The sequence below is a fragment of the Phalangium opilio genome, unplaced genomic scaffold, assembly GCF_054372755.1.
Source record: "Phalangium opilio isolate 3A_F unplaced genomic scaffold, DU_Popi_V2 ptg000011l_1, whole genome shotgun sequence".
Taxonomy (NCBI): Eukaryota; Metazoa; Arthropoda; class Arachnida; order Opiliones; family Phalangiidae; genus Phalangium; species Phalangium opilio.
The window spans coordinates 9556790-9573803 of NW_028324147.1; the positions used below are offsets into that span (position 1 = coordinate 9556790).

Genomic DNA, 17014 nt, shown 5'->3' on the forward strand with positions numbered 1-17014 from the left:
TTTTTCTTTGGAAATCCGTAAAGTTTTGGCTTCATTTTAATATTTTCGATATCTTGGAAAGCGTGTGAAGATTGTGGCCCATTAGCTCAGTTGGTTAGAGCGTCGTGCTAATAACTTGAAGGTCGTGGGTTAGATCCCCCCTTGGGCCATAGGTACTGTTTATTCTTTGGAAATCCGTATTGTTTTGGCTTCATTTAAATATATTTGATATCTTGGAAAGCGTGTTAAGAGTGTGGCCCATTAGCTCACTTGGCTAGAGCGTCGTGCTAATAACGCGAAGATCGTGGATTCGATCCCCCCATGGGCCATAGGTACTGTTTTTTCATTGGAAATCCGTAAAGTTTTGGCTTCATTTTAATATATATGATATCTTGGGAAGCATGTTAAGTGTGTGGCCCATTAGCTCAGTTAGTTAGAGCGTGGTGCTAATAACGCGAAGATCGTGGATTCGATCCCCCCATGGGCCATAGGTACTGTTTATTCTTTGGAAATCCGTATTGTTTTGGCTTCATTTTAATATATTTGATATCTTGGAAAGCATGTTAAGTGTGTGGCCCATTAGCTCAGTTGGTTAGATCGTCGTGCTAATAACGCGAAGGTCGTGGGTTCGATCCCCCCATGGGCCATAGGTACTGTTTTATCTTTGGAAATCCGTAAAGTTTTTGCTTCATTTTAATATATTTGATATCTTGGAAAGCATGTTAAGTGTGTGGCCCATTAGCTCAGTTGGTTAGAGCGTCGTGCTAATAACGCGAAGGTCGTGGGTTCAATCCCCCCAATGGGCCATAGGTACTGTTTTTTCTTTGGAAATCCGTAAAGTTTTTGCTTCATTTTAATATATTTGATATCTTGGAAAGCGTATGAACTGTGTGGCCCATTAGCTCAGTTGGTGCGAGCGTCGTGCTAATAACGCGAAGGTCGTGGGTTCGATCCCCCCATGGGCCACATGTACTGTTATTTCTTTGGAAATCCGTAAAGTTTTGGCTTCATTTTAATATATTTGATATCTTGGAAAGCATGTTAAGTGCGTGGCCCATTAGCTTAGTTGGCTAGAGCGTTGTGCTAATAACGCGAAGGTCGTGGATTCGATCCCCCCATGGGCCATAGGTACTGTTTTTTCTTTGGAAATCCGTAAAGTTTTGGCTTCATTTTAATATTTTCGATATCTTGGAAAGCGTGTTAAGAGTGTGGCCCATTAGCTTAGTTGGCTAGAGCGTTGTGCTAATAACGCGAAGGTCGTGGATTCGATCCCCCCATGGGCCATAGGTACTGTTTTTTCTTTGGAAATCCGTAAAGTTTTGGCTTCATTTTAATATATTTGATATCTTGGAAAGCGTATGAACTGTGTGGCTCATTAGCTCAGTTGGTTAGAGCGTCGTGCTAATAACGCGAAGGTCGTGGGTTCGATCCCCCCATGGGCCATAGGTACTGTTTTTTCTTTCGAAATCCGTAAAGTTTTGGCTTCATTTTAATATATTTGATATCTTGGAAAGCGTATGAACTGTGTGGCCCATTAGCTCAGTTGGTTAGAGCGTCGTGCTAATAACGCGAAGGTCGTGGGTTCAATCCCCCCATGGGCCATAGGTACTGTTTTTTCTTTGGAAATCCGTAAAGTTTTGGCTTCATTTTAATATTTTCGATATCTTGGAAAGCGTGTTACGAGTGTGGCCCATTAGCTCTGTTGGCTAGAGCGTCGTGCTAATAACGCGAAGGTCGTGGATTCGATTCCCCCATGGGCCACAGGTACTGTTTTTTCTTTGGAAATCCGTAAAGTTTTGGCTTCATTTTAATATATTTGATATCTTGGAAAGCATGTTAAGTGTGTGGCCCATTAGCTCAGTTGGTTAGAGCGTCGTGCTAATAACGCGAAGGTCGTGGGTTCAATCCCCCCAATGGGCCATAGGTACTGTTTTTTCTTTGGAAATCCGTAAAGTTTTTGCTTCATTTTAATATATTTGATATCTTGGAAAGCGTATGAACTGTGTGGCCCATTAGCTCAGTTGGTGCGAGCGTCGTGCTAATAACGCGAAGGTCGTGGGTTCGATCCCCCCATGGGCCACATGTACTGTTATTTCTTTGGAAATCCGTAAAGTTTTGGCTTCATTTTAATATATTTGATATCTTGGAAAGCATGTTAAGTGCGTGGCCCATTAGCTCAGTTGGTTAGAGCGTCGTGCTAATAACGCGAAGGTCGTGGGTTCAATCCCCCCATGGGCCATAGGTACTGTTTTTTCTTTGGAAATCCGTAAAGTTTTGGCTTCATTTTAATATTTTCGATATCTTGGAAAGCGTGTTAAGAGTGTGGCCCATTAGCTTAGTTGGCTAGAGCGTTGTGCTAATAACGCGAAGGTCGTGGATTCGATCCCCCCATGGGCCATAGGTACTGTTTTTTCTTTGGAAATCCGTAAAGTTTTGGCTTCATTTTAATATATTTGATATCTTGGAAAGCGTATGAACTGTGTGGCTCATTAGCTCAGTTGGTTAGAGCGTCGTGCTAATAACGCGAAGGTCGTGGGTTCGATCCCCCCATGGGCCATAGGTACTGTTTTTTCTTTCGAAATCCGTAAAGTTTTGGCTTCATTTTAATATATTTGATATCTTGGAAAGCGTATGAACTGTGTGGCCCATTAGCTCAGTTGGTTAGAGCGTCGTGCTAATAACGCGAAGGTCGTGGGTTCAATCCCCCCATGGGCCATAGGTACTGTTTTTTCTTTGGAAATCCGTAAAGTTTTGGCTTCATTTTAATATTTTCGATATCTTGGAAAGCGTGTTACGAGTGTGGCCCATTAGCTCTGTTGGCTAGAGCGTCGTGCTAATAACGCGAAGGTCGTGGATTCGATTCCCCCATGGGCCACAGGTACTGTTTTTTCTTTGGAAATCCGTAAAGTTTTGGCTTCATTTTAATATATTTGATATCTTGGAAAGCATGTTAAGTGTGTGGCCCATTAGCTCAGTTGGTTAGAGCGTCGTGCTAATAACGCGAAGGTCGTGGGTTCAATCCCCCCAATGGGCCATAGGTACTGTTTTTTCTTTGGAAATCCGTAAAGTTTTTGCTTCATTTAAATATATTTGATATCTTGGAAAGCGTATGAACTGTGTGGCCCATTAGCTCAGTTGGTGCGAGCGTCGTGCTAATAACGCGAAGGTCGTGGGTTCGATCCCCCCATGGGCCACATGTACTGTTATTTCTTTGGAAATCCGTAAAGTTTTGGCTTCATTTTAATATATTTGATATCTTGGAAAGCATGTTAAGTGCGTGGCCCATTAGCTCAGTTGGTTAGAGCGTCGTGCTAATAACGCGAAGGTCGTGGGTTCAATCCCCCCATGGGCCATAGGTACTGTTTTTTCTTTGGAAATCCGTAAAGTTTTGGCTTCATTTTAATATTTTCTATATCTTGGAAAGCGTGTTAAGAGTGTGGCCCATTAGCTTAGTTGGCTAGAGCGTTGTGCTAATAACGCGAAGGTCGTGGATTCGATCCCCCCATGGGCCATAGGTACTGTTTTTTCTTTGGAAATCCGTAAAGTTTTGGCTTCATTTTAATATATTTGATATCTTGGAAAGCGTATGAACTGTGTGGCTCATTAGCTCAGTTGGTTAGAGCGTCGTGCTAATAACGCGAAGGTCGTGGGTTCGATCCCCCCATGGGCCATAGGTACTGTTTTTTCTTTCGAAATCCGTAAAGTTTTGGCTTCATTTTAATATATTTGATATCTTGGAAAGCGTATGAACTGTGTGGCCCATTAGCTCAGTTGGTTAGAGCGTCGTGCTAATAACGCGAAGGTCGTGGGTTCGATCCCCCCATGGGCCACATGTACTGTTATTTCTTTGGAAATCCGTAAAGTTTTGGCTTCATTTTAATATATTTGATATCTTGGAAAGCATGTTAAGTGCGTGGCCCATTAGCTCAGTTGGTTAGAGCGTCGTGCTAATAACGCGAAGGTCGTGGGTTCAATCCCCCCATGGGCCATAGGTACTGTTTTTTCTTTGGAAATCCGTAAAGTTTTGGCTTCATTTTAATATTTTCGATATCTTGGAAAGCGTGTTAAGAGTGTGGCCCATTAGCTTAGTTGGCTAGAGCGTTGTGCTAATAACGCGAAGGTCGTGGATTCGATCCCCCCATGGGCCATAGGTACTGTTTTTTCTTTGGAAATCCGTAAAGTTTTGGCTTCATTTTAATATATTTGATATCTTGGAAAGCGTATGAACTGTGTGGCTCATTAGCTCAGTTGGTTAGAGCGTCGTGCTAATAACGCGAAGGTCGTGGGTTCGATCCCCCCATGGGCCATAGGTACTGTTTTTTCTTTCGAAATCCGTAAAGTTTTGGCTTCATTTTAATATATTTGATATCTTGGAAAGCGTATGAACTGTGTGGCCCATTAGCTCAGTTGGTTAGAGCGTCGTGCTAATAACGCGAAGGTCGTGGGTTCAATCCCCCCATGGGCCATAGGTACTGTTTTTTCTTTGGAAATCCGTAAAGTTTTGGCTTCATTTTAATATTTTCGATATCTTGGAAAGCGTGTTACGAGTGTGGCCCATTAGCTCTGTTGGCTAGAGCGTCGTGCTAATAACGCGAAGGTCGTGGATTCGATTCCCCCATGGGCCACAGGTACTGTTTTTTCTTTGGAAATCCGTAAAGTTTTGGCTTCATTTTAATATATTTGATATCTTGGAAAGCATGTTAAGTGTGTGGCCCATTAGCTCAGTTGGTTAGAGCGTCGTGCTAATAACGCGAAGGTCGTGGGTTCAATCCCCCCAATGGGCCATAGGTACTGTTTTTTCTTTGGAAATCCGTAAAGTTTTTGCTTCATTTTAATATATTTGATATCTTGGAAAGCGTATGAACTGTGTGGCCCATTAGCTCAGTTGGTGCGAGCGTCGTGCTAATAACGCGAAGGTCGTGGGTTCGATCCCCCCATGGGCCACATGTACTGTTATTTCTTTGGAAATCCGTAAAGTTTTGGCTTCATTTTAATATATTTGATATCTTGGAAAGCATGTTAAGTGCGTGGCCCATTAGCTCAGTTGGTTAGAGCGTCGTGCTAATAACGCGAAGGTCGTGGGTTCAATCCCCCCATGGGCCATAGGTACTGTTTTTTCTTTGGAAATCCGTAAAGTTTTGGCTTCATTTTAATATTTTCGATATCTTGGAAAGCGTGTTAAGAGTGTGGCCCATTAGCTTAGTTGGCTAGAGCGTTGTGCTAATAACGCGAAGGTCGTGGATTCGATCCCCCCATGGGCCATAGGTACTGTTTTTTCTTTGGAAATCCGTAAAGTTTTGGCTTCATTTTAATATATTTGATATCTTGGAAAGCGTATGAACTGTGTGGCTCATTAGCTCAGTTGGTTAGAGCGTCGTGCTAATAACGCGAAGGTCGTGGGTTCGATCCCCCCATGGGCCATAGGTACTGTTTTTTCTTTCGAAATCCGTAAAGTTTTGGCTTCATTTTAATATATTTGATATCTTGGAAAGCGTATGAACTGTGTGGCCCATTAGCTCAGTTGGTTAGAGCGTCGTGCTAATAACGCGAAGGTCGTGGGTTCAATCCCCCCATGGGCCATAGGTACTGTTTTTTCTTTGGAAATCCGTAAAGTTTTGGCTTCATTTTAATATTTTCGATATCTTGGAAAGCGTGTTACGAGTGTGGCCCATTAGCTCTGTTGGCTAGAGCGTCGTGCTAATAACGCGAAGGTCGTGGATTCGATTCCCCCATGGGCCACAGGTACTGTTTTTTCTTTGGAAATCCGTAAAGTTTTGGCTTCATTTTAATATATTTGATATCTTGGAAAGCATGTTAAGTGTGTGGCCCATTAGCTCAGTTGGTTAGAGCGTCGTGCTAATAACGCGAAGGTCGTGGGTTCAATCCCCCCATGGGCCATAGGTACTGTTTTTTCTTTGGAAATCCGTAAAGTTTTGGCTTCATTTTAATATATTTGATATCTTGGAAAGCGTATGAACTGTGTGGCTCATTAGCTCAGTTGGTTAGAGCGTCGTGCTAATAACGCGAAGGTCGTGGGTTCGATCCCCCCATGGGCCATAGGTACTGTTTTTTCTTTGGAAATCCGTAAAGTTTTGGCTTCATTTTAATATATTTGATATCTTGGAAAGCGTATGAACTGTGTGGCCCATTAGCTCAGTTGGTTAGAGCGTCGTGCTAATAACGCGAAGGTCGTGGGTTCGATCCCCCCATGGGCTATAGGTACTGTTTTTTCTTTGGAAATCCGTAAAGTTTTGGCTCCATTTTAATATTTTCGATATCTTGGAAAGCGTGTGAAGAGTGTGGCCCATTAGCTCAGTTGGTTAGAGCGTCGTGCTAATAACTTGAAGGTCGTGGGCTAGATCCCCCCTTGGGCCATAGGTACTGTTTATTCTTTGGAAATCCGTATTGTTTTGGCTTCATTTTAATATATTTGATATCTTGGAAAGCATGTTAAGTGTGTGGCCCATTAGCTCAGTTGGTTAGAGCGTCGTGCTAATAACGCGAAGGTCGTGGGTTCAATCCCCCATGGGCCATAGGTACTGTTTTTTCTTTGGAAATCCGTAAAGTTTTGGCTCCATTTTAATATTTTCGATATCTTGGAAAGCGTGTGAAGAGTGTGGCCCATTAGCTCAGTTGGTTAGAGCGTCGTGCTAATAACTTGAAGGTCGTGGGCTAGATCCCCCCTTGGGCCATAGGTACTGTTTATTCTTTGGAAATCCGTATTGTTTTGGCTTCATTTAAATATATTTGATATCTTGGAAAGCGTGTTAAGAGTGTGGCCCATTAGCTCAGTTGGCTAGAGCGTCGTGCTAATAACGCGAAGATCGTGGATTCGATCCCCCCATGGGCCATGGGTACTGTTTTTTCTTTGGAAATCCGTAAAGTTTTGGCTTCATTTTAATATATTTGATATCTTGGAAAGCGTATGAACTGTGTGGCTCATTAGGTCAGTTGGTTAGAGCGTCGTGCTAATAACGCGAAGGTCGTGGGTTCGATCCCCCCATGGGCCATAGGTACTGTTTTCTCTTTGGAAATCCGTAAAGTTTTGGCTTCATTTTAATATATTTGATATCTTGGAAAGCGTATGAACTGTGTGGCCCATTAGCTCAGTTGGTTAGAGCGTCGTGCTAATAACGCGAAGGTCGTGGGTTCGATCCCCCCATGGGCTATAGGTACTGTTTTTTCTTTGGAAATCCGTAAAGTTTTGGCTTCATTTTAATATATTTGATATCTTGGAAAGCATGTTAAGTGTGTGGCCCATTAGCTCAGTTGGTTAGAGCGTCGTGCTAATAACGCGAAGGTCGTGGGTTCGATCCCCCCATGGGCCATAGGTACTGTTTTATCTTTGGAAATCCGTAAAGTTTTTGCTTCATTTTAATATATTTGATATCTTGGAAAGCGTATGAACTGTGTGGCCCATTAGCTCAGTTGGTGCGAGCGTCGTGCTAATAACGCGAAGGTCGTGGGTTCGATCCCCCCATGGGCCACATGTACTGTTATTTCTTTGGAAATCCGTAAAGTTTTGGCTTCATTTTAATATATTTGATATCTTGGAAAGCATGTTAAGTGCGTGGCCCATTAGCCCAGTTGGTTAGAGCGTCGTGCTAATAACGCGAAGGTCGTGGGTTCAATCCCCCCATGGGCCATAGGTACTGTTTTTTCTTTGGAAATCCGTAAAGTTTTGGCTTCATTTTAATATTTTCGATATCTTGGAAAGCGTGTTAAGAGTGTGGCCCATTAGCTTAGTTGGCTAGAGCGTTGTGCTAATAACGCGAAGGTCGTGGATTCGATCCCCCCATGGGCCATAGGTACTGTTTTTTCTTTGGAAATCCGTAAAGTTTTGGCTTCATTTTAATATATTTGATATCTTGGAAAGCGTATGAACTGTGTGGCTCATTAGCTCAGTTGGTTAGAGCGTCGTGCTAATAACGCGAAGGTCGTGGGTTCGATCCCCCCATGGGCCATAGGTACTGTTTTTTCTTTCGAAATCCGTAAAGTTTTGGCTTCATTTTAATATATTTGATATCTTGGAAAGCGTATGAACTGTGTGGCCCATTAGCTCAGTTGGTTAGAGCGTCGTGCTAATAACGCGAAGGTCGTGGGTTCAATCCCCCCATGGGCCATAGGTACTGTTTTTTCTTTGGAAATCCGTAAAGTTTTGGCTTCATTTTAATATTTTCGATATCTTGGAAAGCGTGTTACGAGTGTGGCCCATTAGCTCTGTTGGCTAGAGCGTCGTGCTAATAACGCGAAGGTCGTGGATTCGATCCCCCCATGGGCCACAGGTACTGTTTTTTCTTTGGAAATCCGTAAAGTTTTGGCTTCATTTTAATATATTTGATATCTTGGAAAGCATGTTAAGTGTGTGGCCCATTAGCTCAGTTGGTTAGAGCGTCGTGCTAATAACGCGAAGGTCGTGGGTTCAATCCCCCCATGGGCCATAGGTACTGTTTTTTCTTTGGAAATCCGTAAAGTTTTGGCTTCATTTTAATATATTTGATATCTTGGAAAGCGTATGAACTGTGTGGCTCATTAGCTCAGTTGGTTAGAGCGTCGTGCTAATAACGCGAAGGTCGTGGGTTCGATCCCCCCATGGGCCATAGGTACTGTTTTTTCTTTGGAAATCCGTAAAGTTTTGGCTTCATTTTAATATATTTGATATCTTGGAAAGCGTATGAACTGTGTGGCCCATTAGCTCAGTTGGTTAGAGCGTCGTGCTAATAACGCGAAGGTCGTGGGTTCGATCCCCCCATGGGCTATAGGTACTGTTTTTTCTTTGGAAATCCGTAAAGTTTTGGCTTCATTTTAATATATTTGATATCTTGGAAAGCATGTTAAGTGTGTGGCCCATTAGCTCAGTTGGTTAGAGCGTCGTGCTAATAACGCGAAGGTCGTGGGTTCAATCCCCCATGGGCCATAGGTACTGTTTTTTCTTTGGAAATCCGTAAAGTTTTGGCTTCATTTTAATATTTTCGATATCTTGGAAAGCGTGTGAAGAGTGTGGCCCATTAGCTCAGTTGGTTAGAGCGTCGTGCTAATAACTTGAAGGTCGTGGGTTAGATCCCCCCTTGGGCCATAGGTACTGTTTATTCTTTGGAAATCCGTATTGTTTTGGCTTCATTTAAATATATTTGATATCTTGGAAAGCGTGTTAAGAGTGTGGCCCATTAGCTCAGTTGGCTAGAGCGTCGTGCTAATAACGCGAAGATCGTGGATTCGATCCCCCCATGGGCCATGGGTACTGTTTTTTCTTTGGAAACCCGTAAAGTTTTGGCTTCATTTTAATATATTCGATATCTTGGAAAGCGTATGAACTGTGTGGCTCATTAGGTCAGTTGGTTAGAGCGTCGTGCTAATAACGCGAAGGTCGTGGGTTCGATCCCCCCATGGGCCATAGGTACAGTTTTCTCTTTGGAAATCCGTAAAGTTTTGGCTTCATTTTAATATATTTGATATCTTGGAAAGCGTATGAACTGTGTGGCCCATTAGCTCAGTTGGTTAGAGCGTCGTGCTAATAACGCGAAGGTCGTGGGTTCGATCCCAACATGGGCTATAGGTACTGTTTTTTCTTTGGAAATCCGTAAAGTTTTGGCTTCATTTTAATATATTTGATATCTTGGAAAGCATGTTAAGTGTGTGGCCCATTAGCTCAGTTGGTTAGAGCGTCGTGCTAATAACGCGAAGGTCGTGGGTTCAATCCCCCATGGGCCATAGGTACTGTTTTTTCTTTGGAAATCCGTAAAGTTTTGGCTTCATTTTAATATTTTCGATATCTTGGAAAGCGTGTGAAGATTGTGGCCCATTAGCTCAGTTGGTTAGAGCGTCGTGCTAATAACTTGAAGGTCGTGGGTTAGATCCCCCCTTGGGCCATAGGTACTGTTTATTCTTTGGAAATCCGTATTGTTTTGGCTTCATTTAAATATATTTGATATCTTGGAAAGCGTGTTAAGAGTGTGGCCCATTAGCTCAGTTGGCTAGAGCGTCGTGCTAATAACGCGAAGATCGTGGATTCGATCCCCCCATGGGCCATAGGTACTGTTTTTTCATTGGAAATCCGTAAAGTTTTGGCTTCATTTTAATATATATGATATCTTGGGAAGCATGTTAAGTGTGTGGCCCATTAGCTCAGTTAGTTAGAGCGTGGTGCTAATAACGCGAAGGTCGTGGGTTCGATCCCCCCATGGGCCATAGGTACTGTTTTTTCTTTGGAAATCCGTAAAGTTTTGGCTTCATTTTAATATATTTGATATCTTGGAAAGCGTATGAACTGTGTGGCCCATTAGCTCAGTTGGTCAGAGCGTCTTGCTAATAACGCGAAGGTCGTGGGTTCGATCCCCCCATGGGCCATATGTACTGTTTTTTCTTTGGAAATCCGTAAAGTTTTGGCTTCATTTTAATATATATGATATCTTGGGAAGCATGTTAAGTGTGTGGCCCATTAGCTCAGTTGGTTAGAGCGTCGTGCTAATAACGCGAAGGTCGTGGGTTCGATCCCCCCATGGGCCATAGGTACTGTTTTTTCTTTGGAAATCCGTAAAGTTTTGGCTTCATTTTAATATATTTGATATCTTGGAAAGCGTAAGAACTGTGTGGCTCATTAGCTCAGCTGGTTAGAGCGTCGTGCTAATAACGCGAAGGTCGTGGGTTCGATCCCCCCATGGGCCATAGGTACTGTTTTTTCTTTGGAAATCCGTAAAGTTTTGGCTTCATTTTAATATATTTGATATCTTGGAAAGCATGGTTTGTGTGTGGCCCATTAGCTCAGTTGGTTAGAGCGTCGTGCTAATAACGCGAAGGTCGTGGGTTCAATCCCCCCATGGGCCATAGGTACTGTTTTTTCTTTGGAAATCCGTAAAGTTTTGGCTTCATTTTAATATTTTCGATATCTTGGAAAGCGTGTGAAGAGTGTGGCCCATTAGCTCAGTTGGTTAGAGCGTCGTGCTAATAACTTGAAGGTCGTGGGTTAGATCCCCCCTTGGGCCATAGGTACTGTTTATTCTTTGGAAATCCGTATTGTTTTGGCTTCATTTAAATATATTTGATATCTTGGAAAGCGTGTTAAGAGTGTGGCCCATTAGCTCAGTTGGCTAGAGCGTCGTGCTAATAACGCGAAGATCGTGGATTCGATCCCCCATGGGCCATAGGTACTGTTTTTTCTTTGGAAATCCGTAAAGTTTTGGCTTCATTTTAATATATATGATATCTTGGGAAGCATGTTAAGTGTGTGGCTCATTAGCTCAGTTGGTTAGAGCGTCGTGCTAATAACGCGAAGGTCGTGGGTTCGATCCCCCCATGGGCCATAGGTACTGTTTTTTCTTTCGAAATCCGTAAAGTTTTGGCTTCATTTTAATATATTTGATATCTTGGAAAGCGTATGAACTGTGTGGCCCATTAGCTCAGTTGGTTAGAGCGTCGTGCTAATAACGCGAAGGTCGTGGGTTCAATCCCCCCATGGGCCATAGGTACTGTTTTTTCTTTGGAAATCCGTAAAGTTTTGGCTTCATTTTAATATTTTCGATATCTCGGAAAGCGTGTTACGAGTGTGGCCCATTAGCTCTGTTGGCTAGAGCGTCGTGCTAATAACGCGAAGGTCGTGGATTCGATCCCCCCATGGGCCACAGGTACTGTTTTTTCTTTGGAAATCCGTAAAGTTTTGGCTTCATTTTAATATATTTGATATCTTGGAAAGTATGTTAAGTGTGTGGCCCATTAGCTCAGTTGGTTAGAGCGTCGTGCTAATAACGCGAAGGTCGTGGGTTCAATCCCCCCATGGGCCATAGGTACTGTTTTTTCTTTGGAAATCCGTAAAGTTTTGGCTTCATTTTAATATATTTGATATCTTGGAAAGCGTATGAACTGTGTGGCTCATTAGCTCAGTTGGTTAGAGCGTCGTGCTAATAACGCGAAGGTCGTGGGTTCGATCCCCCCATGGGCCATAGGTACTGTTTTTTCTTTGGAAATCCGTAAAGTTTTGGCTTCATTTTAATATATTTGATATCTTGGAAAGCGTATGAACTGTGTGGCCCATTAGCTCAGTTGGTTAGAGCGTCGTGCTAATAACGCGAAGGTCGTGGGTTCGATCCCCCCATGGGCTATAGGTACTGTTTTTTCTTTGGAAATCCGTAAAGTTTTGGCTTCATTTTAATATATTTGATATCTTGGAAAGCGTATGAACTGTGTGGCCCATTAGCTCAGTTGGTTAGAGCGTCGTGCTAATAACGCGAAGGTCGTGGGTTCAATCCCCCATGGGCCATAGGTACTGTTTTTTCTTTGGAAATCCGTATTGTTTTGGCTTCATTTTAATATTTTCGATATCTTGGAAAGCGTGTGAAGATTGTGGCCCATTAGCTCAGTTGGTTAGAGCGTCGTGCTAATAACTTGAAGGTCGTGGGTTAGATCCCCCCTTGGGCCATAGGTACTGTTTATACTTTGGAAATCCGTATTGTTTTGGCTTCATTTAAATATATTTGATATCTTGGAAAGCGTGTTAAGAGTGTGGCCCATTAGCTCAGTTGGCTAGAGCGTCGTGCTAATAACGCGAAGATCGTGGATTCGATCCCCCCATGGGCCATAGGTACTGTTTTTACCTCTCCGAGTGACGTATGTCACGGAGAGGTTCTAAATTCGACGTGTCTGTCTGTCTGTCTGTCTGTCTGTCTGTCTGTCTGTCTGTCTGTCTGTCTGTCTGTCCGTTGTTATACCCACGTGACCGCGTTCGCAGTTTGCAGATCGGAGCAAACGTGTATTCAATTTCCAGACCGCATTTACAGTCCCGGAAATTGTATTCCACTTACAGGCTATAACTCCATTGTCTGTCTAACAACTGTTCATTTGTCCACCCCACATGGACACCAGTCTGAACTTTCTAGCTTCTAAACACCACCATCTTCTAGTCTTTCGCCCATTCCACATGGACACCAGTCTGTACACCTGGCTTCTAACACCACTATCTTCTGGTCTTTGTTTTTGTCCATCCCACATGGACACCAGTCTGTACACCTGGTTTCTAACACAACCATCTTCTGGTCTTTGTTTTTGTCCATCCCACATGGACACCAGTCTGTACACCTGGCTTCTAACACCACCAACATCCTTAAGGTTAAGACATACGCGGCGATCGGCTAGGGTTACGAGAAACGTCTAGCCTTCCAATGGAGGGGTCTTCCTCCAAGGTTCACGCAATTGCGATGTTCTTATCTACAGCCGCGATTCGAATCCCTTATATACTACCTATTTGAGTAAGTCGAAGCAACCGGCGTATGCTTCATTTCAAACGCCAATATTAGTCAAGTCTCTCTAGAATGTTTAATTGTTCTATATCAAAACGATGTAACGTTCAATAAGGCAAACAACTGACGAAGAAAATATTTAATATTAATTATATTTATTTTAATATTTAAGATAATCTTGTTTCTCATCTCAAAATTAATACGGAAAGAGTTAAAAAGCAGCTTATTTTTTTGTCTGTGTGTGTCCGTCCGTTGTTACACTAGTGCGTCGCGTTAGCAGTTAGCCTTGTGTTGATGTGTTAAGAAATCATACAGAACCTTAATATTCCCTTTTTACATAATATAAAGTGAATATGTGGAAGTATTTTTCGTAATTATGATGCATTTAGTAGTTTTGTAGCTTTAAAGCTCTGTTTCATTTTGATATTCCAAAGATTTTTTTTAATATTGTTATTTGAAATGGCTGTTTATATATTACTTAAGCTATACGACATCTGTATATAGAATAATCCTTGGTTTAGTGACTTCATGAAGAAACCTAAGACCTAGACTCCGGCGGGTAAAACAAGTATTATCCGCAATAGGCTTAGTGAAACAAAGTGTAAATTATTGAGGCCTGAAGTGAAGTAAACTTTTGGCTTTGATTTTCGTGTCTGAAATGAAGAGACATTAACGGTTCAGAGTGAGCCGAAAGTTAAATACACTCTTAAATAATCAGGTAAAGATTTTATAATAGAAGAAAAGATCATGGTGGCAATTAGATTAGTAAAAGGGCTAGTGGTAAACGAGTAGCTACAGACTTTTTATTCTCTTTACGGTGCGCTATGACTATTAGTGCGTCTGGGTATAATTTAGCTTTGGTGTTATTTAACGTTAACATTCGTGTTGGCAAACTAAGAATATTGTTGAGGTGAGACGAGACGATTGTGTTTACACTGAAAACCAGTTGTGAATGTAGCTACCAGAATATAGGGTAAACAGCTGAAGCGTAGACTTCATTTCCTGTTCTTTTCCCCATTGACTGATTTCCATGTGTCCAAGATTTATCCTTATTGGATGTAAAATGTCGTCTACTTTACTGTTTGCTATGTTTGGAATACTACTTCAATATTTCGTAAATTTTTACTTCAAAAAAGTGAAATAACTCCATATCTGGGTAAATAAGTTTGTAGTAGTAGACCTCTTGACTCGGAGAGGTAATATTTTGGTTTTCCCAACTTGTTTCATTGGAAATCCGTAAAGTTTTGGCTTCATTTTAATATATATGATATCTTGGGAAGCATGTTAAGTGTGTGGCCCATTAGCTCAGTTAGTTAGAGCGTGGTGCTAATAACGCGAAGGTCGTGGGTTCGATCCCCCCATGGGCCATAGGTACTGTTTTTTCTTTGGAAATCCGTAAAGTTTTGGCTTCATTTTAATATATTTGATATCTTGGAAAGCGTGTTAAGAGTGTGGCCCATTAGCTCAGTTGGCTAGAGCGTCGTGCTAATAACGCGAAGATCGTGGATTCGATCCCCCCATGGGCCATAGGTACTGTTTATTCTTTGGAAATCCGTATTGTTTTGGCTTCATTTTAATATACTTGATATCTTGAAAAGCGTATGAACTGTGTGGCCCATTAGCTCAGTTGGTCAGAGCGTCTTGCTAATAACGCGAAGGTCGTGGGTTCGATCCCCCCATGGGCCATATGTACTGTTTTTTCTTTGGAAATCCGTAAAGTTTTGGCTTCATTTTAATATATATGATATCTTGGGAAGCATGTTAAGTGTGTGGCCCATTAGCTCAGTTGGTTAGAGCGTCGTGCTAATAACGCGAAGGTCGTGGGTTCGATCCCCCCATGGGCCATAGGTACTGTTTTTTCTTTGGAAATCGTAAAGTTTTGGCTTCATTTTAATATATTTGATATCTTGGAAAGCGTAAGAACTGTGTGGCTCATTAGCTCAGCTGGTTAGAGCGTCGTGCTAATAACGCGAAGGTCGTGGGTTCGATCCCCCCATGGGCCATAGGTACTGTTTTTTCTTTGGAAATCCGTAAAGTTTTGGCTTCATTTTAATATATTTGATATCTTGGAAAGCATGGTTCGTGTGTGGCCCATTAGCTCAGTTGGTTAGAGCGTCGTGCTAATAACGCGAAGGTCGTGGGTTCAATCCCCCCATGGGCCATAGGTACTGTTTTTTCTTTGGAAATCCGTAAAGTTTTGGCTTCATTTTAATATTTTCGATATCTTGGAAAGCGTGTGAAGAGTGTGGCCCATTAGCTCAGTTGGTTAGAGCGTCGTGCTAATAACTTGAAGGTCGTGGGTTAGATCCCCCCTTGGGCCATAGGTACTGTTTATTCTTTGGAAATCCGTATTGTTTTGGCTTCATTTAAATATATTTGATATCTTGGAAAGCGTGTTAAGAGTGTGGCCCATTAGCTCAGTTGGCTAGAGCGTCGTGCTAATAACGCGAAGATCGTGGATTCGATCCCCCATGGGCCATAGGTACTGTTTTTTCTTTGGAAATCCGTAAAGTTTTGGCTTCATTTTAATATATATCATATCTTGGGAAGCATGTTAAGTGTGTGGCCCATTAGCTCAGTTGGTTAGAGCGTCGTGCTAATAACGCGAAGGTCGTGGGTTCGATCCCCCCATGGGCCATAGGTACTGTTTTTTCTTTGGAAATCCGTAAAGTTTTGGCTTCATTTTAATATATTTGATATCTTGGAAAGCATGGTTCGTGTGTGGCCCATTAGCTCAGTTGGTTAGAGCGTCGTGCTAATAACGCGAAGGTCGTGGGTTCAATCCCCCCATGGGCCATAGGTACTGTTTTTTCTTTGGAAATCCGTAAAGTTTTGGCTTCATTTTAATATTTTCGATATCTTGGAAAGCGTGTGAAGAGTGTGGCCCATTAGCTCAGTTGGTTAGAGCGTCGTGCTAATAACTTGAAGGTCGTGGGTTAGATCCCCCCTTGGGCCATAGGTACTGTTTATTCTTTGGAAACCCGTATTGTTTTGGCTTCATTTAAATATATTTGATATCTTGGAAAGCGTGTTAAGAGTGTGGCCCATTAGCTCAGTTGGCTAGAGCGTCGTGCTAATAACGCGAAGATCGTGGATTCGATCCCCCATGGGCCATAGGTACTGTATTTTCTTTGGAAATCCGTAAAGTTTTGGCTTCATTTTAATATATATGATATCTTGGGAAGCATGTTAAGTGTGTGGCCCATTAGCTCAGTTGGTTAGAGCATCGTGCTAATAACTTGAAGGTCGTGGGTTAGATCCCCCCTTGGGCCATAGGTACTGTTTATTCTTTGGAAATCCGTATTGTTTTGGCTTCATTTAAATATATTTGATATCTTGGAAAGCGTGTTAAGAGTGTGGCCCATTAGCTCAGTTGGCTAGAGCGTCGTGCTAATAACGCGAAGATCGTGGATTCGATCCCCCATGGGCCATAGGTACTGTTTTTTCTTTGGAAATCCGTAAAGTTTTGGCTTCATTTTAATATATATGATATCTTGGGAAGCATGTTAAGTGTGTGGCCCATTAGCTCAGTTGGTTAGAGCGTCGTGCTAATAACGCGAAGGTCGTGGGTTCGATCCCCCCATGGGCCATAGGTACTGTTTTTTCTTTGGAAATCCGTAAAGTTTTGGCTTCATTTTAATATATTTGATATCTTGGAAAGCGTAAGAACTGTGTGGCTCATTAGCTCAGTTGGTTAGAGCGTCGTGCTAATAACGCGAAGGTCGTGGGTTCGATCCCCCCATGGGCCATAGGTACTGTTTTTTCTTTGGAAATCCGTAAAGTTTTGGCTTCATTTTAATATATAT

At 42.3% G+C, this 17014-nt stretch overlaps 92 non-coding genes across 92 annotated transcripts; all 92 read left to right on the forward strand.

Moving 5' to 3' along the window:
• The first annotated feature begins 75 nt into the window (after positions 1–75).
• Positions 76–149, forward strand: TRNAI-AAU (transfer RNA isoleucine (anticodon AAU)). The gene has a single exon. It is a non-coding gene; the product is annotated as a tRNA-Ile (tRNA).
• Positions 150–234: 85 nt separating this feature from the next.
• Positions 235–308, forward strand: TRNAI-AAU (transfer RNA isoleucine (anticodon AAU)). Its single transcript has one exon. It is a non-coding gene; the product is annotated as a tRNA-Ile (tRNA).
• Positions 309–552: 244 nt separating this feature from the next.
• Positions 553–626, forward strand: TRNAI-AAU (transfer RNA isoleucine (anticodon AAU)). Its single transcript has one exon. It is a non-coding gene; the product is annotated as a tRNA-Ile (tRNA).
• Positions 627–711: 85 nt separating this feature from the next.
• Positions 712–786, forward strand: TRNAI-AAU (transfer RNA isoleucine (anticodon AAU)). Its single transcript has one exon. It is a non-coding gene; the product is annotated as a tRNA-Ile (tRNA).
• Positions 787–871: 85 nt separating this feature from the next.
• Positions 872–945, forward strand: TRNAI-AAU (transfer RNA isoleucine (anticodon AAU)). Its single transcript has one exon. It is a non-coding gene; the product is annotated as a tRNA-Ile (tRNA).
• Positions 946–1030: 85 nt separating this feature from the next.
• Positions 1031–1104, forward strand: TRNAI-AAU (transfer RNA isoleucine (anticodon AAU)). Its single transcript has one exon. It is a non-coding gene; the product is annotated as a tRNA-Ile (tRNA).
• An 85-nt stretch (positions 1105–1189) lies between these two features.
• TRNAI-AAU (transfer RNA isoleucine (anticodon AAU)) lies at positions 1190–1263 on the forward strand. The gene has a single exon. It is a non-coding gene; the product is annotated as a tRNA-Ile (tRNA).
• An 85-nt stretch (positions 1264–1348) lies between these two features.
• Positions 1349–1422, forward strand: TRNAI-AAU (transfer RNA isoleucine (anticodon AAU)). The gene has a single exon. It is a non-coding gene; the product is annotated as a tRNA-Ile (tRNA).
• An 85-nt stretch (positions 1423–1507) lies between these two features.
• TRNAI-AAU (transfer RNA isoleucine (anticodon AAU)) lies at positions 1508–1581 on the forward strand. The gene has a single exon. It is a non-coding gene; the product is annotated as a tRNA-Ile (tRNA).
• Positions 1582–1666: 85 nt separating this feature from the next.
• TRNAI-AAU (transfer RNA isoleucine (anticodon AAU)) lies at positions 1667–1740 on the forward strand. Its single transcript has one exon. It is a non-coding gene; the product is annotated as a tRNA-Ile (tRNA).
• An 85-nt stretch (positions 1741–1825) lies between these two features.
• Positions 1826–1900, forward strand: TRNAI-AAU (transfer RNA isoleucine (anticodon AAU)). The gene has a single exon. It is a non-coding gene; the product is annotated as a tRNA-Ile (tRNA).
• Positions 1901–1985: 85 nt separating this feature from the next.
• Positions 1986–2059, forward strand: TRNAI-AAU (transfer RNA isoleucine (anticodon AAU)). Its single transcript has one exon. It is a non-coding gene; the product is annotated as a tRNA-Ile (tRNA).
• An 85-nt stretch (positions 2060–2144) lies between these two features.
• On the forward strand, positions 2145–2218 carry TRNAI-AAU (transfer RNA isoleucine (anticodon AAU)). Its single transcript has one exon. It is a non-coding gene; the product is annotated as a tRNA-Ile (tRNA).
• Positions 2219–2303: 85 nt separating this feature from the next.
• Positions 2304–2377, forward strand: TRNAI-AAU (transfer RNA isoleucine (anticodon AAU)). The gene has a single exon. It is a non-coding gene; the product is annotated as a tRNA-Ile (tRNA).
• Positions 2378–2462: 85 nt separating this feature from the next.
• Positions 2463–2536, forward strand: TRNAI-AAU (transfer RNA isoleucine (anticodon AAU)). The gene has a single exon. It is a non-coding gene; the product is annotated as a tRNA-Ile (tRNA).
• An 85-nt stretch (positions 2537–2621) lies between these two features.
• On the forward strand, positions 2622–2695 carry TRNAI-AAU (transfer RNA isoleucine (anticodon AAU)). Its single transcript has one exon. It is a non-coding gene; the product is annotated as a tRNA-Ile (tRNA).
• Positions 2696–2780: 85 nt separating this feature from the next.
• Positions 2781–2854, forward strand: TRNAI-AAU (transfer RNA isoleucine (anticodon AAU)). Its single transcript has one exon. It is a non-coding gene; the product is annotated as a tRNA-Ile (tRNA).
• Positions 2855–2939: 85 nt separating this feature from the next.
• On the forward strand, positions 2940–3014 carry TRNAI-AAU (transfer RNA isoleucine (anticodon AAU)). The gene has a single exon. It is a non-coding gene; the product is annotated as a tRNA-Ile (tRNA).
• An 85-nt stretch (positions 3015–3099) lies between these two features.
• TRNAI-AAU (transfer RNA isoleucine (anticodon AAU)) lies at positions 3100–3173 on the forward strand. Its single transcript has one exon. It is a non-coding gene; the product is annotated as a tRNA-Ile (tRNA).
• An 85-nt stretch (positions 3174–3258) lies between these two features.
• TRNAI-AAU (transfer RNA isoleucine (anticodon AAU)) lies at positions 3259–3332 on the forward strand. Its single transcript has one exon. It is a non-coding gene; the product is annotated as a tRNA-Ile (tRNA).
• An 85-nt stretch (positions 3333–3417) lies between these two features.
• Positions 3418–3491, forward strand: TRNAI-AAU (transfer RNA isoleucine (anticodon AAU)). The gene has a single exon. It is a non-coding gene; the product is annotated as a tRNA-Ile (tRNA).
• Positions 3492–3576: 85 nt separating this feature from the next.
• TRNAI-AAU (transfer RNA isoleucine (anticodon AAU)) lies at positions 3577–3650 on the forward strand. The gene has a single exon. It is a non-coding gene; the product is annotated as a tRNA-Ile (tRNA).
• Positions 3651–3735: 85 nt separating this feature from the next.
• TRNAI-AAU (transfer RNA isoleucine (anticodon AAU)) lies at positions 3736–3809 on the forward strand. Its single transcript has one exon. It is a non-coding gene; the product is annotated as a tRNA-Ile (tRNA).
• Positions 3810–3894: 85 nt separating this feature from the next.
• Positions 3895–3968, forward strand: TRNAI-AAU (transfer RNA isoleucine (anticodon AAU)). The gene has a single exon. It is a non-coding gene; the product is annotated as a tRNA-Ile (tRNA).
• Positions 3969–4053: 85 nt separating this feature from the next.
• TRNAI-AAU (transfer RNA isoleucine (anticodon AAU)) lies at positions 4054–4127 on the forward strand. The gene has a single exon. It is a non-coding gene; the product is annotated as a tRNA-Ile (tRNA).
• An 85-nt stretch (positions 4128–4212) lies between these two features.
• TRNAI-AAU (transfer RNA isoleucine (anticodon AAU)) lies at positions 4213–4286 on the forward strand. The gene has a single exon. It is a non-coding gene; the product is annotated as a tRNA-Ile (tRNA).
• Positions 4287–4371: 85 nt separating this feature from the next.
• TRNAI-AAU (transfer RNA isoleucine (anticodon AAU)) lies at positions 4372–4445 on the forward strand. The gene has a single exon. It is a non-coding gene; the product is annotated as a tRNA-Ile (tRNA).
• An 85-nt stretch (positions 4446–4530) lies between these two features.
• On the forward strand, positions 4531–4604 carry TRNAI-AAU (transfer RNA isoleucine (anticodon AAU)). The gene has a single exon. It is a non-coding gene; the product is annotated as a tRNA-Ile (tRNA).
• An 85-nt stretch (positions 4605–4689) lies between these two features.
• Positions 4690–4764, forward strand: TRNAI-AAU (transfer RNA isoleucine (anticodon AAU)). The gene has a single exon. It is a non-coding gene; the product is annotated as a tRNA-Ile (tRNA).
• Positions 4765–4849: 85 nt separating this feature from the next.
• TRNAI-AAU (transfer RNA isoleucine (anticodon AAU)) lies at positions 4850–4923 on the forward strand. The gene has a single exon. It is a non-coding gene; the product is annotated as a tRNA-Ile (tRNA).
• Positions 4924–5008: 85 nt separating this feature from the next.
• Positions 5009–5082, forward strand: TRNAI-AAU (transfer RNA isoleucine (anticodon AAU)). Its single transcript has one exon. It is a non-coding gene; the product is annotated as a tRNA-Ile (tRNA).
• An 85-nt stretch (positions 5083–5167) lies between these two features.
• On the forward strand, positions 5168–5241 carry TRNAI-AAU (transfer RNA isoleucine (anticodon AAU)). Its single transcript has one exon. It is a non-coding gene; the product is annotated as a tRNA-Ile (tRNA).
• Positions 5242–5326: 85 nt separating this feature from the next.
• Positions 5327–5400, forward strand: TRNAI-AAU (transfer RNA isoleucine (anticodon AAU)). Its single transcript has one exon. It is a non-coding gene; the product is annotated as a tRNA-Ile (tRNA).
• Positions 5401–5485: 85 nt separating this feature from the next.
• On the forward strand, positions 5486–5559 carry TRNAI-AAU (transfer RNA isoleucine (anticodon AAU)). The gene has a single exon. It is a non-coding gene; the product is annotated as a tRNA-Ile (tRNA).
• An 85-nt stretch (positions 5560–5644) lies between these two features.
• TRNAI-AAU (transfer RNA isoleucine (anticodon AAU)) lies at positions 5645–5718 on the forward strand. Its single transcript has one exon. It is a non-coding gene; the product is annotated as a tRNA-Ile (tRNA).
• Positions 5719–5803: 85 nt separating this feature from the next.
• TRNAI-AAU (transfer RNA isoleucine (anticodon AAU)) lies at positions 5804–5877 on the forward strand. The gene has a single exon. It is a non-coding gene; the product is annotated as a tRNA-Ile (tRNA).
• An 85-nt stretch (positions 5878–5962) lies between these two features.
• TRNAI-AAU (transfer RNA isoleucine (anticodon AAU)) lies at positions 5963–6036 on the forward strand. The gene has a single exon. It is a non-coding gene; the product is annotated as a tRNA-Ile (tRNA).
• Positions 6037–6121: 85 nt separating this feature from the next.
• On the forward strand, positions 6122–6195 carry TRNAI-AAU (transfer RNA isoleucine (anticodon AAU)). The gene has a single exon. It is a non-coding gene; the product is annotated as a tRNA-Ile (tRNA).
• A 244-nt stretch (positions 6196–6439) lies between these two features.
• Positions 6440–6512, forward strand: TRNAI-AAU (transfer RNA isoleucine (anticodon AAU)). Its single transcript has one exon. It is a non-coding gene; the product is annotated as a tRNA-Ile (tRNA).
• A 244-nt stretch (positions 6513–6756) lies between these two features.
• On the forward strand, positions 6757–6830 carry TRNAI-AAU (transfer RNA isoleucine (anticodon AAU)). The gene has a single exon. It is a non-coding gene; the product is annotated as a tRNA-Ile (tRNA).
• Positions 6831–6915: 85 nt separating this feature from the next.
• TRNAI-AAU (transfer RNA isoleucine (anticodon AAU)) lies at positions 6916–6989 on the forward strand. Its single transcript has one exon. It is a non-coding gene; the product is annotated as a tRNA-Ile (tRNA).
• An 85-nt stretch (positions 6990–7074) lies between these two features.
• Positions 7075–7148, forward strand: TRNAI-AAU (transfer RNA isoleucine (anticodon AAU)). Its single transcript has one exon. It is a non-coding gene; the product is annotated as a tRNA-Ile (tRNA).
• Positions 7149–7233: 85 nt separating this feature from the next.
• On the forward strand, positions 7234–7307 carry TRNAI-AAU (transfer RNA isoleucine (anticodon AAU)). The gene has a single exon. It is a non-coding gene; the product is annotated as a tRNA-Ile (tRNA).
• An 85-nt stretch (positions 7308–7392) lies between these two features.
• TRNAI-AAU (transfer RNA isoleucine (anticodon AAU)) lies at positions 7393–7466 on the forward strand. Its single transcript has one exon. It is a non-coding gene; the product is annotated as a tRNA-Ile (tRNA).
• Positions 7467–7551: 85 nt separating this feature from the next.
• On the forward strand, positions 7552–7625 carry TRNAI-AAU (transfer RNA isoleucine (anticodon AAU)). Its single transcript has one exon. It is a non-coding gene; the product is annotated as a tRNA-Ile (tRNA).
• Positions 7626–7710: 85 nt separating this feature from the next.
• Positions 7711–7784, forward strand: TRNAI-AAU (transfer RNA isoleucine (anticodon AAU)). The gene has a single exon. It is a non-coding gene; the product is annotated as a tRNA-Ile (tRNA).
• An 85-nt stretch (positions 7785–7869) lies between these two features.
• Positions 7870–7943, forward strand: TRNAI-AAU (transfer RNA isoleucine (anticodon AAU)). Its single transcript has one exon. It is a non-coding gene; the product is annotated as a tRNA-Ile (tRNA).
• An 85-nt stretch (positions 7944–8028) lies between these two features.
• On the forward strand, positions 8029–8102 carry TRNAI-AAU (transfer RNA isoleucine (anticodon AAU)). The gene has a single exon. It is a non-coding gene; the product is annotated as a tRNA-Ile (tRNA).
• Positions 8103–8187: 85 nt separating this feature from the next.
• TRNAI-AAU (transfer RNA isoleucine (anticodon AAU)) lies at positions 8188–8261 on the forward strand. Its single transcript has one exon. It is a non-coding gene; the product is annotated as a tRNA-Ile (tRNA).
• Positions 8262–8346: 85 nt separating this feature from the next.
• Positions 8347–8420, forward strand: TRNAI-AAU (transfer RNA isoleucine (anticodon AAU)). Its single transcript has one exon. It is a non-coding gene; the product is annotated as a tRNA-Ile (tRNA).
• Positions 8421–8505: 85 nt separating this feature from the next.
• Positions 8506–8579, forward strand: TRNAI-AAU (transfer RNA isoleucine (anticodon AAU)). The gene has a single exon. It is a non-coding gene; the product is annotated as a tRNA-Ile (tRNA).
• An 85-nt stretch (positions 8580–8664) lies between these two features.
• On the forward strand, positions 8665–8738 carry TRNAI-AAU (transfer RNA isoleucine (anticodon AAU)). The gene has a single exon. It is a non-coding gene; the product is annotated as a tRNA-Ile (tRNA).
• Positions 8739–8823: 85 nt separating this feature from the next.
• On the forward strand, positions 8824–8896 carry TRNAI-AAU (transfer RNA isoleucine (anticodon AAU)). The gene has a single exon. It is a non-coding gene; the product is annotated as a tRNA-Ile (tRNA).
• An 85-nt stretch (positions 8897–8981) lies between these two features.
• On the forward strand, positions 8982–9055 carry TRNAI-AAU (transfer RNA isoleucine (anticodon AAU)). Its single transcript has one exon. It is a non-coding gene; the product is annotated as a tRNA-Ile (tRNA).
• Positions 9056–9140: 85 nt separating this feature from the next.
• TRNAI-AAU (transfer RNA isoleucine (anticodon AAU)) lies at positions 9141–9214 on the forward strand. The gene has a single exon. It is a non-coding gene; the product is annotated as a tRNA-Ile (tRNA).
• An 85-nt stretch (positions 9215–9299) lies between these two features.
• Positions 9300–9373, forward strand: TRNAI-AAU (transfer RNA isoleucine (anticodon AAU)). The gene has a single exon. It is a non-coding gene; the product is annotated as a tRNA-Ile (tRNA).
• Positions 9374–9458: 85 nt separating this feature from the next.
• On the forward strand, positions 9459–9532 carry TRNAI-AAU (transfer RNA isoleucine (anticodon AAU)). Its single transcript has one exon. It is a non-coding gene; the product is annotated as a tRNA-Ile (tRNA).
• Positions 9533–9617: 85 nt separating this feature from the next.
• TRNAI-AAU (transfer RNA isoleucine (anticodon AAU)) lies at positions 9618–9690 on the forward strand. Its single transcript has one exon. It is a non-coding gene; the product is annotated as a tRNA-Ile (tRNA).
• An 85-nt stretch (positions 9691–9775) lies between these two features.
• TRNAI-AAU (transfer RNA isoleucine (anticodon AAU)) lies at positions 9776–9849 on the forward strand. Its single transcript has one exon. It is a non-coding gene; the product is annotated as a tRNA-Ile (tRNA).
• An 85-nt stretch (positions 9850–9934) lies between these two features.
• Positions 9935–10008, forward strand: TRNAI-AAU (transfer RNA isoleucine (anticodon AAU)). The gene has a single exon. It is a non-coding gene; the product is annotated as a tRNA-Ile (tRNA).
• An 85-nt stretch (positions 10009–10093) lies between these two features.
• Positions 10094–10167, forward strand: TRNAI-AAU (transfer RNA isoleucine (anticodon AAU)). Its single transcript has one exon. It is a non-coding gene; the product is annotated as a tRNA-Ile (tRNA).
• An 85-nt stretch (positions 10168–10252) lies between these two features.
• On the forward strand, positions 10253–10326 carry TRNAI-AAU (transfer RNA isoleucine (anticodon AAU)). The gene has a single exon. It is a non-coding gene; the product is annotated as a tRNA-Ile (tRNA).
• Positions 10327–10411: 85 nt separating this feature from the next.
• TRNAI-AAU (transfer RNA isoleucine (anticodon AAU)) lies at positions 10412–10485 on the forward strand. The gene has a single exon. It is a non-coding gene; the product is annotated as a tRNA-Ile (tRNA).
• Positions 10486–10570: 85 nt separating this feature from the next.
• On the forward strand, positions 10571–10644 carry TRNAI-AAU (transfer RNA isoleucine (anticodon AAU)). The gene has a single exon. It is a non-coding gene; the product is annotated as a tRNA-Ile (tRNA).
• Positions 10645–10729: 85 nt separating this feature from the next.
• On the forward strand, positions 10730–10803 carry TRNAI-AAU (transfer RNA isoleucine (anticodon AAU)). The gene has a single exon. It is a non-coding gene; the product is annotated as a tRNA-Ile (tRNA).
• Positions 10804–10888: 85 nt separating this feature from the next.
• Positions 10889–10962, forward strand: TRNAI-AAU (transfer RNA isoleucine (anticodon AAU)). Its single transcript has one exon. It is a non-coding gene; the product is annotated as a tRNA-Ile (tRNA).
• An 85-nt stretch (positions 10963–11047) lies between these two features.
• TRNAI-AAU (transfer RNA isoleucine (anticodon AAU)) lies at positions 11048–11120 on the forward strand. Its single transcript has one exon. It is a non-coding gene; the product is annotated as a tRNA-Ile (tRNA).
• An 85-nt stretch (positions 11121–11205) lies between these two features.
• TRNAI-AAU (transfer RNA isoleucine (anticodon AAU)) lies at positions 11206–11279 on the forward strand. Its single transcript has one exon. It is a non-coding gene; the product is annotated as a tRNA-Ile (tRNA).
• An 85-nt stretch (positions 11280–11364) lies between these two features.
• On the forward strand, positions 11365–11438 carry TRNAI-AAU (transfer RNA isoleucine (anticodon AAU)). The gene has a single exon. It is a non-coding gene; the product is annotated as a tRNA-Ile (tRNA).
• Positions 11439–11523: 85 nt separating this feature from the next.
• TRNAI-AAU (transfer RNA isoleucine (anticodon AAU)) lies at positions 11524–11597 on the forward strand. The gene has a single exon. It is a non-coding gene; the product is annotated as a tRNA-Ile (tRNA).
• Positions 11598–11682: 85 nt separating this feature from the next.
• Positions 11683–11756, forward strand: TRNAI-AAU (transfer RNA isoleucine (anticodon AAU)). The gene has a single exon. It is a non-coding gene; the product is annotated as a tRNA-Ile (tRNA).
• An 85-nt stretch (positions 11757–11841) lies between these two features.
• TRNAI-AAU (transfer RNA isoleucine (anticodon AAU)) lies at positions 11842–11915 on the forward strand. Its single transcript has one exon. It is a non-coding gene; the product is annotated as a tRNA-Ile (tRNA).
• An 85-nt stretch (positions 11916–12000) lies between these two features.
• Positions 12001–12074, forward strand: TRNAI-AAU (transfer RNA isoleucine (anticodon AAU)). Its single transcript has one exon. It is a non-coding gene; the product is annotated as a tRNA-Ile (tRNA).
• Positions 12075–12159: 85 nt separating this feature from the next.
• Positions 12160–12232, forward strand: TRNAI-AAU (transfer RNA isoleucine (anticodon AAU)). Its single transcript has one exon. It is a non-coding gene; the product is annotated as a tRNA-Ile (tRNA).
• An 85-nt stretch (positions 12233–12317) lies between these two features.
• Positions 12318–12391, forward strand: TRNAI-AAU (transfer RNA isoleucine (anticodon AAU)). Its single transcript has one exon. It is a non-coding gene; the product is annotated as a tRNA-Ile (tRNA).
• An 85-nt stretch (positions 12392–12476) lies between these two features.
• On the forward strand, positions 12477–12550 carry TRNAI-AAU (transfer RNA isoleucine (anticodon AAU)). The gene has a single exon. It is a non-coding gene; the product is annotated as a tRNA-Ile (tRNA).
• Positions 12551–14502: 1952 nt separating this feature from the next.
• On the forward strand, positions 14503–14576 carry TRNAI-AAU (transfer RNA isoleucine (anticodon AAU)). Its single transcript has one exon. It is a non-coding gene; the product is annotated as a tRNA-Ile (tRNA).
• Positions 14577–14661: 85 nt separating this feature from the next.
• On the forward strand, positions 14662–14735 carry TRNAI-AAU (transfer RNA isoleucine (anticodon AAU)). Its single transcript has one exon. It is a non-coding gene; the product is annotated as a tRNA-Ile (tRNA).
• Positions 14736–14820: 85 nt separating this feature from the next.
• TRNAI-AAU (transfer RNA isoleucine (anticodon AAU)) lies at positions 14821–14894 on the forward strand. The gene has a single exon. It is a non-coding gene; the product is annotated as a tRNA-Ile (tRNA).
• Positions 14895–14979: 85 nt separating this feature from the next.
• TRNAI-AAU (transfer RNA isoleucine (anticodon AAU)) lies at positions 14980–15053 on the forward strand. The gene has a single exon. It is a non-coding gene; the product is annotated as a tRNA-Ile (tRNA).
• Positions 15054–15137: 84 nt separating this feature from the next.
• Positions 15138–15211, forward strand: TRNAI-AAU (transfer RNA isoleucine (anticodon AAU)). The gene has a single exon. It is a non-coding gene; the product is annotated as a tRNA-Ile (tRNA).
• Positions 15212–15296: 85 nt separating this feature from the next.
• Positions 15297–15370, forward strand: TRNAI-AAU (transfer RNA isoleucine (anticodon AAU)). The gene has a single exon. It is a non-coding gene; the product is annotated as a tRNA-Ile (tRNA).
• Positions 15371–15455: 85 nt separating this feature from the next.
• Positions 15456–15529, forward strand: TRNAI-AAU (transfer RNA isoleucine (anticodon AAU)). The gene has a single exon. It is a non-coding gene; the product is annotated as a tRNA-Ile (tRNA).
• Positions 15530–15614: 85 nt separating this feature from the next.
• Positions 15615–15687, forward strand: TRNAI-AAU (transfer RNA isoleucine (anticodon AAU)). Its single transcript has one exon. It is a non-coding gene; the product is annotated as a tRNA-Ile (tRNA).
• An 85-nt stretch (positions 15688–15772) lies between these two features.
• Positions 15773–15846, forward strand: TRNAI-AAU (transfer RNA isoleucine (anticodon AAU)). Its single transcript has one exon. It is a non-coding gene; the product is annotated as a tRNA-Ile (tRNA).
• Positions 15847–15931: 85 nt separating this feature from the next.
• Positions 15932–16005, forward strand: TRNAI-AAU (transfer RNA isoleucine (anticodon AAU)). The gene has a single exon. It is a non-coding gene; the product is annotated as a tRNA-Ile (tRNA).
• Positions 16006–16090: 85 nt separating this feature from the next.
• TRNAI-AAU (transfer RNA isoleucine (anticodon AAU)) lies at positions 16091–16164 on the forward strand. Its single transcript has one exon. It is a non-coding gene; the product is annotated as a tRNA-Ile (tRNA).
• Positions 16165–16249: 85 nt separating this feature from the next.
• Positions 16250–16322, forward strand: TRNAI-AAU (transfer RNA isoleucine (anticodon AAU)). The gene has a single exon. It is a non-coding gene; the product is annotated as a tRNA-Ile (tRNA).
• Positions 16323–16407: 85 nt separating this feature from the next.
• On the forward strand, positions 16408–16481 carry TRNAI-AAU (transfer RNA isoleucine (anticodon AAU)). The gene has a single exon. It is a non-coding gene; the product is annotated as a tRNA-Ile (tRNA).
• Positions 16482–16566: 85 nt separating this feature from the next.
• Positions 16567–16639, forward strand: TRNAI-AAU (transfer RNA isoleucine (anticodon AAU)). Its single transcript has one exon. It is a non-coding gene; the product is annotated as a tRNA-Ile (tRNA).
• Positions 16640–16724: 85 nt separating this feature from the next.
• On the forward strand, positions 16725–16798 carry TRNAI-AAU (transfer RNA isoleucine (anticodon AAU)). The gene has a single exon. It is a non-coding gene; the product is annotated as a tRNA-Ile (tRNA).
• An 85-nt stretch (positions 16799–16883) lies between these two features.
• On the forward strand, positions 16884–16957 carry TRNAI-AAU (transfer RNA isoleucine (anticodon AAU)). The gene has a single exon. It is a non-coding gene; the product is annotated as a tRNA-Ile (tRNA).
• Positions 16958–17014: the final 57 nt, after the last annotated feature.